This window comes from Monodelphis domestica, chromosome 6 (genome assembly GCF_027887165.1).
Source record: "Monodelphis domestica isolate mMonDom1 chromosome 6, mMonDom1.pri, whole genome shotgun sequence".
Taxonomy (NCBI): Eukaryota; Metazoa; Chordata; class Mammalia; order Didelphimorphia; family Didelphidae; genus Monodelphis; species Monodelphis domestica.
Genome location: NC_077232.1, coordinates 131,725,961 through 131,738,278, shown reverse-complemented (window position 1 = coordinate 131,738,278; position 12,318 = coordinate 131,725,961). Strand labels below are relative to the sequence as shown.

The 12,318-nt window shown below is 35.8% G+C and overlaps 1 long non-coding RNA gene across 1 annotated transcript in view; it reads right to left on the bottom strand.

Annotated features, from left to right (window-relative positions):
• LOC103091976 (uncharacterized) overlaps nt 1-5,168 on the bottom strand; it is an 83,006-nt gene extending 77,838 nt beyond the window's left edge. The window contains exon 1 of the long non-coding RNA XR_469006.3: nt 4,774-5,168. This is a non-coding gene — a long non-coding RNA (uncharacterized LOC103091976). The remainder of the gene's footprint in view (nt 1-4,773) is intronic.
• Between the last annotated feature and the right edge of the window lie 7,150 nt (nt 5,169-12,318).

Sequence of the window (12,318 nt, the reverse complement as noted above, 5' to 3'; positions counted from 1 at the left end):
TAGTCCTTTGAGATAGAATTTGACTTAAAAATTACTTATTAACAATGGTGGTGGGCATGTATACACATTCAAATGGACCTTCTAGTTCCCTGTCCTCCTCCTTGCTCCCACTGAAGACTGAAATAAAATAGGATAAGGATTACAAATATCCACCAGCACTCCAAAAATAAATAAATAAATAAAAAGATGCAAGATTAACCCTATTGCTTTGTTTAAATTGTGTTCATCCTTCATTTTCAAATGAAACCAAATGACATCATAATAAGTGATAACCTGACTTTCTCTTTAACTGGATTTTAGTGAAGCAGATTTGCACAAAATCATCAACCCCCTCACCCTCTCTTTTCAGAGTCATCAAAGTCCAATAGAAGGACAAAAGTCAGGATGATTACAGTTGGCCAAGGATGCAGTGAATGACCTTGGTGTCTTTCGATGTCTGACCAATCCTTCAGTGCTCCAAAGTATCTTCTTGAGAATCTTTCATGACTGGTGGAACAAATTGTTCTCATCTGTCCCTCTTTGGGGTAAGACTTACCCCTAACTCAAAAATGGGTCTGAAGTCTCATTACCCTCACACACTTTTTTATCTCATTTGCTGAGATTGTTTTAATGGGGATATGGCTGTTGTGCAGCCTTTTGGAGCTATAGGTGAGAGTTAAATGGAAGTTAGACATAAAAAGTGGTAGTGCTTGCTGGATTTGTACCCCAAAGAGATAATAGGAAAAAAACATGTACAAGAATATTCATAGCTGTGCTCTTTGTAGTGGCAAAAATTGGGAAAACAAGGGAATGTTATTTGATTGGGGAATGGCTGAACAACTTGTGGTATTGTATGGGAATGGAATACTGTTTTGCTCAAAGGAATAATGAACTGGAGGAATTCCATTTGAACTGGAACAACCTCCAGGAATTGATGCAGAACCAGGAGAACATTGTACACAGAGACTGATACACTGTGGTACAATCGAATGTAATGAACTTCTCTACTAGCAGCAATGCAATGATCCAGAACAATTCTGAGGGACTTAGGAGAAAGAACACTATCCACATTCAGAGGAAGAACTGTGGGAATAGAAACATAGAAGAAAAACAACTGCTTGATCACAAGGGTTGATGGGGATATGATTGGGAATGTAGACTCTAAATGATCACCCTAGTTCAAATATCAATAATATAGAAATAGGTCTTGATCAATGACACATATAAAAAAAAACCAATGGAATTGCATGTCAGCTACAGGAAGGAGTGAGGGGAGGGAAAGAACATGAATCTTATAACCATGGAAAAATATTGTAAATAAATTAATTAAATAAAATTTTCCAAAAAAAAAAAAGTGGTAGTGCTAATCCTCCCAGAACACTTCATATACACCCATTTAGTAAAGTTAACATGATATAATTGGTAATCGTGTTTCAACCCAAAAGACAGACACCAATAATGGGAATTTTAGGTGGCTATAATAAATCAACTTTGACTGTATTCCACACTTTTATTTGCCAACTCTGGGATTCTAAATTGTCCTAACTCAGGTTGGAAGTTGACTCACCAGCTTGACAAAAGTTCAGTGAAATTGGGCCCAAGATATTTCTGTGCCCAAGACAAGTTTTCTCTAAATTGCAAATTACATGATTAGAAGTGATAAAAGGACACTTTAAAGGTCTGACTTGTTAGGGTGAAGATGATATAAAAGGTTGTTAAAATGGTATAAAAGGTTGACCAGGATTTTGCAGAAGCTGGTCTTACAGGGTAATCTCTTCAAGGCTAGAGAGTAAAAATGGTTGTCCTCTCTGCCTCAGACCAGGGAGTAATCAATCTGACTGTTTCTCAGAGAAAACAAGGTTTAATGACATTGACAACTGGTATGGGATGAGGGAAGTGGGGTGAGGATTATTCCCTATCTCTAATAGAAACTAGCTTAATTTCCAACCAACTGCCTTTGATGGCAAGTCTCTTCAGTCCTCGACCAAAGTATAGGCTAGGCTGACTATACTCTCTGATAATTCCCTTCTATTCTTGACTAAACCTACACTAAATCCACTTAGAAAAAGGTCTCTAGATTGTAGTTTGAATAGAAATGAAGACAGGCTTGAGAAGTAATCCAGTCTCCCTCTGGATATGACCTCCAAAGGCAAACTGAGGTGTGCAATCAGCTCCCTCTCAAATCTTGTTCTTCACAGTCACAGGAGAGTTATAAATCTCAGCTGGTTTCAGGCTCTTGTTAGATTCTATTACAGGAATGATTTCCACTTTCCAAAAAGGTTGGAGTAGAGGTGTGGGAGCTGGTTGTCCTTCCAGAGTTAAGGAACAACTCCCAGGTTGGTCATTGGCAATCCCAGCATCCCCTCTCCTTCCAAGATGCTAACAGGGTTAACCCCTGTCAGTCTTGCTTCACAGCATTCTAACACACTCTCCTTGTAATCTGTTTGCCTTCTTAAAATATCTTATTACAGACTTAAGAACTTTGGAGAATTATGAGACATGGGAGATACTGGCAGGGGACCATCTAGCATAGTATACTTGCATTAAAGAAGATGCTCTGCTATATAAGCAAAGCAGAGTTTTAGATGCTCAAAGGAAATTTGTGACCCACACATGTAGAAATATTTTCATCTCAAATGTTCATATGGGGTATTTATGCTTCCAACCAGTGGTAGAGCCTTCTAAGCCCAAGTTGGTGTGATCAGCCACAGACAGACACACTATGCATCAATCCCTACTAAGTGATATCATTTTGGTCTTCTTCAAGTATGAAGGATAACAACCAACGAGGAATTATTGAGGCAAAAACCATAGATATATAGGAGGCAGTAAGATATAAGCAGCCAAAAGAAGTTGCCACCTGATTACAACAGGTGCAGCAAATGTGTTGAGTGGTGCCAGGAGTCATACCAAGATTTCAAGCTGCAGTCAGAGAGAGTAAACCTAAAGCAACAGGAAGGAGAGCTGGGATGGAGTATATACATGACAATAAAAGAGATGTTCCAGAGGATAAATTAGGTGGGATGACATTGAAGATCAAAGATATATAAACAAAAATATGGTGCAGTGGTAGGAGCACCAGACAGGAGTCTGGATAATATGAGTTCAAATCCAGCCACAAATATTTACTAGGAAGGTGATACTAACTAAATCACTCAAACTCTCTCTTTCTATTTCAGTTTCCTCATCTTTAAAATAGGACTAACGATTGCATTTACTTCTCAACATCAGTGTGAAGATAAAATGAAATATTTGCAAATAATTTTTTCAAATCTTAAAGTTTTATATAATTTTAGCTATTATTACTACTAATGCTACTGCTACATTACCACAGCAAATAGGGTTAAGTGATTTTTCTAGGATCACATGGTTAATAGGTGTCTTCTAGGATGTGAATTTTTAAATCTCCATCTTGCTTGGTCTAGCACCCAAAATTGTGCACACCCACACTACACGGGCATGTGCTAGTCAATGACAAATCAGAAATAACTAACTGCCCATCTGGGCTGTCCTAAGCCAAGCTTGAGCCACCATTGGGACTTGTGAGGCACAGGAAGTGAGGTAGGGCACAGCCTCTGAAATTCGCGGACTTCCTGTGGAGAGGGGAGATGCCAGTTCCTGCTAGGAGCTTGTGCAGGGAGGAGGCCAGCAGACAGCTTTCCTTTAGATCGGTCAAGTGAGTCAAGGACTGATTTTCTTCTCTACCTTGGCCCTTTGGGCCTAAACTCCCTCTGGCTCAGCCAGAAGGTTGAGTTAACTTTTTCCCCTTTTCTCCTCTCTCCTTCTCTCTCTCTCCCTTTTTTTTTACTCCCATTGTGATTAAACCAACATAAACTCCGTTCTGACTTGAGTGTTTCTTTTAGGAATTTCATAAGTAAATTCCTTGGTGACCATAAATTACCATTATAACAACCTTTTAAGGTGATTTTCACCTTTACAGGATCACATGGTTAGTAGGTGTCTGAGGTTGGATTTGAATTCAGTTCTTCCTGGCTCTAGACCTGGCACTCGATCCACTGTCAACTTTTTCTTTCAGGATCATAAGAAATAGATTCTGCCCATCAAGTTATGAGATGACTTCTTCTGACATGAGGTCATAGTAAAACATGTGGAAAGATGAAAAAAGAAGCTCCTATGATCAAGTTTCTTATTACAGAATAATTTGGGAATGGAGAGAAGGCTCTAAAATAGTTCAGATTATTCACGTCTGAAGAAGACTAAAGGAAGACAAAAACACATCTATTAATTACTACTTTCTAATTTTTCCCTAGTAGGGGTTGACTAGAAGGCTCAGAGTAAGGACTTTGTCCTTGAACCTAATTATACCTCCTCAAATTGGATATGTACTGACTTCTTCCATAAAACAAATAATCCTTATCAACATTAAAAGAGTACTGAAAATTGAATATATGAATATGTAATAATATCTAGTTAAGATGACTTTTTGTTCAATCTGTCTTTTGCTCAATTTCTACTAAGAAGTTATAAATGAAATCTGAGCAGCTTTCAATACTACAAATGGATTCTTGTACTTCCTCCCGTGTTAATGAGTTTTCTGGTTTGGTAAAATCTTAGTTGTGTAAAGAGTTTGCTCTCCCAAAGTAACTCATCTCAGTTATGAACTTTTTAGGTGGCCATGCCATGTCAAACTCATTACCAACCCATTCTCATGTCGTAAGAAGATAGCATGCTTGCCAGTCATCTTGCAAAGGGACTTTATAGTCATTCTTTAGAAAAATCTGTTAAAAGTGTAATAATCTCCATATGCCTCCATATAATGGAAACCATACATACCCCACAAATCTGTTATTATAAATGTTCTCCTGAGTAGTACATAGGTTTCAGAGGTCATCTAGTCCCTCCTCCTCCTGAAACATTAAGGAAGAGATGAGTGTTAGGAGTCTGAGAATTCTTTTAATTTAGCATGGTTGTCACTGCAAGTTTAGAAATATATTAGAGTAGCAGGATTGCTAGAGACTACACATTATGTTGCTAGTATGAAAACTGTAGCATGCACAATTAACTAAAGAGACTTGAAGAAAAAAAGAGGATCCAGCAAAACATAGTACAGTAGGAATTCAATGTTCATTTTCATCATTTTAGTCATTTCTCCTAGCTTTGTGACATTATCCAGCAGTGTTTATAACCTGATATCTAAATCAAATATTTATAAAGTAGATACTTGCAATATTAAGAAAGCCACACAAAAGTGTTACAGACCTTTCATGTAACTCATCAATTTAGCTATTTTAAAATATTATTTTAAAAAATATGATTAAAATGCAGCATGCCTATTTCCTGATAAGCACCATAAGCTACTGATATACAGTCCATTCAATTTTTTTTAATTTATTTATAGATATAAATATATAAATATATTTATCTGATTATATGTACAATGTTATGTTTTACTGATTGCTTTACATATATCTCATTTAATGCTAATAACATTCTCTATTTTACATATGAGGAAACTGAGGTTTAGAGATTGTAAATAATTTGCCCAGGGTTACATTAGTCATTGAGGATCCACTTGAAGCTGGGTCTTCCAGTCTCCATGTTCAGCACTCTAACCATTTTGTCATATTGCCTCCTTAAATATGTTAAGTGCTCTGTAAACTTGATAAAAATGCCCATTATTTTTTTCTTTCATTTTTTTTTACACTGCCAATGCACTGAAGCATAACAGTGCTAGATACTGGGTGAAGAACAAAGTGGAGAAAATTTAGGCTCTGTGCCCTCATAGTATTTACAGTGGCTCTGTGGCACAGTGGATAGTGCATTGGTCTTCTAGTTGCCTAGGTAGAGGTATTCAAAGTTCGTGGGTTTGAGTCCCACCAGAGTTGCCAAATGTAAAGATCAAAATTAATATCTGATAATCAAAGTGTTATTTTAATAGTATTTATTAAAATCAACTTAGATCAAAGAGTAAGTAATACCAGGGAAAGAAAAGCCACTCCCTTCCTCCATGCTGGTCCAAGCCCCAAGAGCTTCTGGGGTAGAGAGTGCCAGCAAGAAGGAAACTGAAACTGAATAACAAATTAACCAATGATACACATACAGGAAAAGGAAAGGGGGATTGTGGGAAATGTAGTTCGGGGTACACATTCTAACTAATACAATTGCTTCATTTAAATGCATGGAGGGACTTCTGGAGACAGAGGCAAGATGGCAGAACAGAGGAACCAGCCATACTATTCCAACATCCCCCTCCAAACACATTTAAAATACTACCTCAAATCTAAATCTGGAGCAGCAAAGGGAAAAAAAAAAAAGATTAGCAAGAGACATTTTTTGCCAGCTCAAGACTACTTAAGAGTTAGCAATGATTATGCTTCTCCCTGGATCATACCACTTTAGAAGGATTCAAAATTTCCCAAACCTCAGAACTAGCTTTGAAAACATCAGCACAAAAAAGCCTGAAGCTTAGAATAGTGTCTCCTATAATCCCACCTCATTCTTGAAACAGAAGATACACGTAACTCTAGAACTTTATTGTTATTAAGACAAATAGGAGTATGCATAGACAGAGAAGGTGAAAGAGTAGATCATATTGGGATGATCTAAAAATTGAAGAGTTGAGAAAAGGTGATACCAAGAGAGAAAAGAAAGGGAGAGAGATGTGGGGGGAAATTATCTCAAACAAATTATATGTTCAAGGAAGAACTTTTACAATAGAAGGGAAAATGGTAGGGAGACAGTTAATATTTGAAACTAATCCGAATTGGTAAAAAAACTGTAGAATATATTCAGTTTGATATAGGTTCAAAGAGGAGATTATATGTGTATATTATATGTCTATGTTATATGCATATATATAAATACTCAATTGGATATAGAAATCTATCTTCCCAATAAGAAAGAAGAAGAAAATGGCAAAAGAGAGGAGAAAATAAAAGGAAGGGCTGATGAAAAGAGGTAATCAAAAGCAAAATATACTTCTAAGAAATGACAAAGTAAAAATAGAGAGAGGTGGAAAACCAAAAAAATAAAAAAGATGGAGGTAAATGCATACTTAGTAATCATAGGAATAATGGGAATTAGATTAATTCACCTATAAAATAGAAGCAAATAGATTGGAAAACAGAATGTAACAATATGTTATTTAACAAACAAACAAACAAAAAGGAAACAGAGATATGAACCCAGATTTAAAATAAGGGACTAGAGCATAATCTATTATACTTCAGATGAAGTTAAAAGGGCAGTGGTAACAATGATGATTTCAGACAAAGCAAAACCAAAAAAAACTACCAAATTACAAGTAATAAGCAGGGAAAGCACAACTTGCTAAAAGATAGCAGACAATGAAGATATGTATACCAAGCATATATGTACTAAACATATATGCACCAAACTGCATATCATCCAAATTTCTAAGTGAAAAGTTAAATGAGTTAGGGGAAGAAACAGACAGTAATGGTATACTAGTCTTTTACTCTCAGAACTATTTAACCATACAATACATAATAATCATACAATAAAGAAAAAAGAATTCAGGATAATGAATAGAATCTTAGAAAAGTTAGATTAGAAAGGCCATTGGAAAAAATTGAATGGGAATAGAAAGGAGTATAGATTTTTTTTCTCAGTGGCAAATGATGCCTAAACCATGTTTTAGGGCAAAAAGCTCTCAAAAAAAAATGCAGACAAGCAAAAAAATTTAAATCTATCCTTTCTAGAGCAAAATAAAATAAAAATCACATTAAAATAATGGGTTATGAAGTCATAGATTAAAAATTAGCTTGAAAATGAATCATCTAATCCTTTTTTTAAACGCTTACCTTCCATCTTATAATCAATACCCTGTATTGGTTCTAAGGCAGTAGAGTGGTAAGGACTAGACAATGAGGGTTAAGTAACTTGTCTGGGAAGTGTCTGCGGTTAGATTTGAACCCAGGATCTACTGAGTCACACAGCTGCCCCCATATCATCTAATACTAAAGAATGAGTATGTCAACAAACAAATCATAGAAACAACAATAAATTCACAAAAAGAGAATGAAAAAATAAGAAAACATGCCAAAATTTTGGGAATGCAGTGAAAATAGTCATTTTTCAATTGTGTTCAATACTTTGTGACTCCATTTGGAGTTTTCTTGGAAAGATACTGGAGTGATTTCACATTTCTTTGTCCTGAACATTTTATAGATGAGAAAACTAAAGCAAACCATATTAAGTGACTTTCCCTGGGATCAGATATCTAGTAAATTTGAGGGTGGATTTGAACTCAGGGATTCCTAACTACAAGCCTGGTACTCTATCCACTGTATCACATAGTTGTCCAGTCAAAGTATTAAAGAGGGGGGAATTAATATCTCTAAAGGAGTACATTCATAAAAGAAAGAGCAGATTATTTAATCAAGCATGCATCTGAACAAAACTTAGGAAAAGTAAAATCCCCATTTAAACATCAAAATCAAAATAAGAGATTAATAATATTGCAAGTAACAAAACCATTGAAGTAATAAAATTAGGGAGCTGATTTGATGAAAAATAGATAAATCATAGTTTAATTTATATTAAAAAGGAAATCAAATTTGTTCCATGGCCACATAGCAAGAGTTTGAGTGACAGCCTAGAATTGTCTAAGAGCTGGCTAAGTAAAAGTTCCACGCTGTTGAAAGAGTTTTCCAATTGTCAGTCTGGAATTTGAAGTGAAGACAAAATCTGCGTATCTGAGACTCCCCTGGACAAACCATCTATCAAGCAGCTTTCCTGTGAGGATAAACCAGAAGAGCTGGAGAGGAAATCTCCAGTCACCCTGGTGGACAGATTCATTGGGGAAGAGAATCTATACCTTGTCTGATGTAAAAATTAAATGTCTCTAATAATAGAAAAATTATATTTTATGAGGTTTATTATGGATTATTAGAAATCAAGGAATAAAGAAAATAAAAAATAAGAAAACCACATGCCCAAGGCTAATTAGCCAATTCAGAACTTACTACATCTTTGCAATGGGAAAGCAGAGAATAGAAGAGAGTGAGGTAGTCATTACTTCCAGTTTAAAAACTAATTGTGATCTCTCCCAGGTGGAGACTCAGGTGAGATTATAGGGAATTCTGGGAAATACCAAGGACTTCCGGGGATTGAAGTCTAGGGTTAAAATCTCCATTTTTACATACCCCCCCTGTGATTGTATTGGGAAACCAATTTCCCCAAAAGGATCATGGAAACATAATCAACTTAAAGATTACAATAATTTGAGGATAAGAGGAAAAAAACAAAACAAAACCAATGATTACTAGGCACATTGACAAAAAGCCAGTTGGGGAACTACCCTTTGGCATAAGAGTATACATACAAAACAAATGCATTCAAACCCCACACAGTTCAAATCACCACATCCCAAAGTTCCCTCTGGATCTTCTCGTGCAGCTTGTAGTCTGTGGAGGCATCTTCATGGTGTCTTCTCCAAACAGTTCAGTTTCTGAATTTGGAGAGGTAGCATGTTTCTTAACCTAAAATATTTCTCAAAAGGAATTTAAACTTTGCAATTTAAAATAATAATAAATTTTACATTTTTTATATACCACCCTGAAGAGGATGATTGAAAAACACAGGGATCACTTAGGGATGCATGGCTGAGTTATGAGGTATATGAATCAATTTATAAGAGAAAGAAAAAACATCAAAAGAAATCCAAATTAAAAAAATAATTTCTGGATGAAATATAGTCTATCAAAGTCTTATGTGTAAAAAATTCTAAGTAAAGGAAAAATAAATCTATAACAGGTCCTTGATTCAGGGCCCAATTAAAATGATATAAGCATTTACCCAATCAGTAGCCAGGACTACAGAAAATTTGCCACACTATGAAAGACAGAAAAAGGAACTAGATTAAAAGAGTCAGGTCGGAGCCAAATTTAAGATACTTGTCTGAGTACTTCACAAAGAGTATAGATACAAGGAAGTCCTACAATTTAACATATGTCAAGCATCAAAACCTCAAGTCTCACACTAGTTTCAAGTCCTTTGTATTGGCTTAGAAATGCATCAATCCTTCCTGGATTGGTTTCTTCTTCTTCTTCTTCTTCTTCTTTTTTTTTTTGACCTGTGTGCTCTTTTGGCACTATTCAGGTTAAGTCTCTGCTCCTTTTTTGTATTCTCCTGTCCTGGAATCAGACAAAATCATTAAGCAAAGTCCCGTAATTTTTTTAAAACAATTAATGACATCATTTTTATAGTCTCAAGCTTTGGGAGCATGCATTGACATTATACCAAATATATTTTAAACTTATATTATTATAAAATAAAAAAAAAAGTTAAAGAAAATATTAATACTGGTGACATGTGCTTCAAATACAAAAGGAAAAAAATAAAAACTGAAATAGTATATTGCACATGCAAGCAAAAACAATAATAAAAGAGTTTTTAAAATTATATATATGCATATATAATTTATATATAATTTGAAATCATTGACACACTGTGTAAGCTAAGGAAATGTAGAATACAAGGCTTCTCACCAAAAATGAGATCCATTTCTTCTTTATATCTGGCCATGATCCACTGTGAGTACAAGCAAATGATTTTCAACAAAGTAACAGTTTTTTTTATAAAGAACAGTAGTACCACATGTAATGCACATTCAAAAAGGTATCAGTTATCAATCTCCCCAAAACTGGCAATAACCCAATTAATTACAATAGCAAACAAACCCAGTATCATATTTCACATAATTTGTTGTATGACATAAAAAACCCTATGAATTGATGGATATTTGTCACAATTTTTACAGATGTAGCAAATCTTTCAAACTTGGCAAATACATTTTTAAAAAAGTAAAACTTATTTGGGTCTATGTTATCATCAAGAAATCTAGAGATCTGGGGCAGCTGGATAGGTCCTAGGTTCAAATCTGGCCTCAGACACTTCCCAGCTGTGTGACCCTGGGCAAGTCATTTGGCCCCCATTGCCTAGCCCTTACCACTCTTCTGCCTTGGAGCCAATTGGCTCCAAGGCAGAAGGTAAGGGTTTAATAAAAATAAAGAAAGAAATTTAGAGATCATTTTGGTGGAAATAAAGTGAGCTGAATAGTTATAAATGAGAGATGCTCCTCTTTTGGGAGCCCTCCAGGGGTACCATGCCCTGGGATTAACTTCCCTGCTCCTTTGGTATGATACTGTGATGTCCCATCCATTCACATTTTTATAAATGTGGGAGGTGGGGATTGAAATTTTATTTCACTTCAGCTACTAAAATGGACCTTACCTCCTGTTAGAGGCAGGAAAAATGATCAGAGTTGTTGAAAAAAATTTAAAAATCATGGTTAAAGACCTCTTAAAATCTGAGATATTTAGCTCATTAAATTTTCCAAAGGTTGTTATACAATTGTAACCAGTTCTGATGAAGTCCATCCATCCTCTGTGTGAAAATTTACAAAATCAAAATAGAAAAACAAAAGCTGTTTTATATATGGACTTATTCAATAATATTTGTTCAGTATAATTATAGGGAAAAAGCAATAGAATATAACAGTAGTTAAAACCCAGTACATTAAAATGATTCAGTGTAATAGAATAGTATTGAATACATTAATATATGAACTTAAAAACAACAAAATTAAATGTTAAATAAAACAATCAGCAAAATGCAATAAATTACAGAGATTTTTATAAAACACTGAAGTCTGAAAAGCCTTAAAAATATAACCTCCAGTCTCTTTAAAGTTCCTTGGTTGTTGTTTGTTTGTTTGTTTGTTTTTATCCATTGAGATACAGTTTGTCACAATTATGGAATTGGTAAGGGGTAGGCAATGGCGGTCAAGTGACCTATCCAGAGTCACACAGCTAGGAAGTGTCTAAGGCCAGATCTGAACCTCCCATCTCTAGGCCTGGCTCTCAATCCACTGAGCCACCCAGCTGCCCTCCTGTTATGAGGGTGTTTTTTTGGAATCTCAGAAAGGGTAGGCCCAACTGGCATAGAGCTACAGGGAGATGAATTTCTCTACTGAATCTCAGGTGAGATAAATAAAAGGATCAGTACACTAATGAAAAAACATCCTTTGAAATAGGAAATGCACTGCCCTCTCATGGAATACACCAAACTTCCTGTTTGGAAAATCTCTTCCTTCTCCTCATTCCCCATGCCCTGTGGTCCCCTTCCATGTGGAGGCTTTTTGTAGCTGAAGGAAAGATCACCCCCATTTTTACCAGCTGGTTTTTTATTCCAAAGACACAAGGGGAAGCTACCAGCAGTCTGGGTCCTGGGGCTGGGCTGGGGCTATCTGGCTCAGAGACTGGAGATCACCTAGGGCTGGGCCAGGGAGGGTCAGGATCGGGAGATCAATCTGGATCAAGCAGGTCCAGAGTGGATGAATGGAAGCAAGCGTGG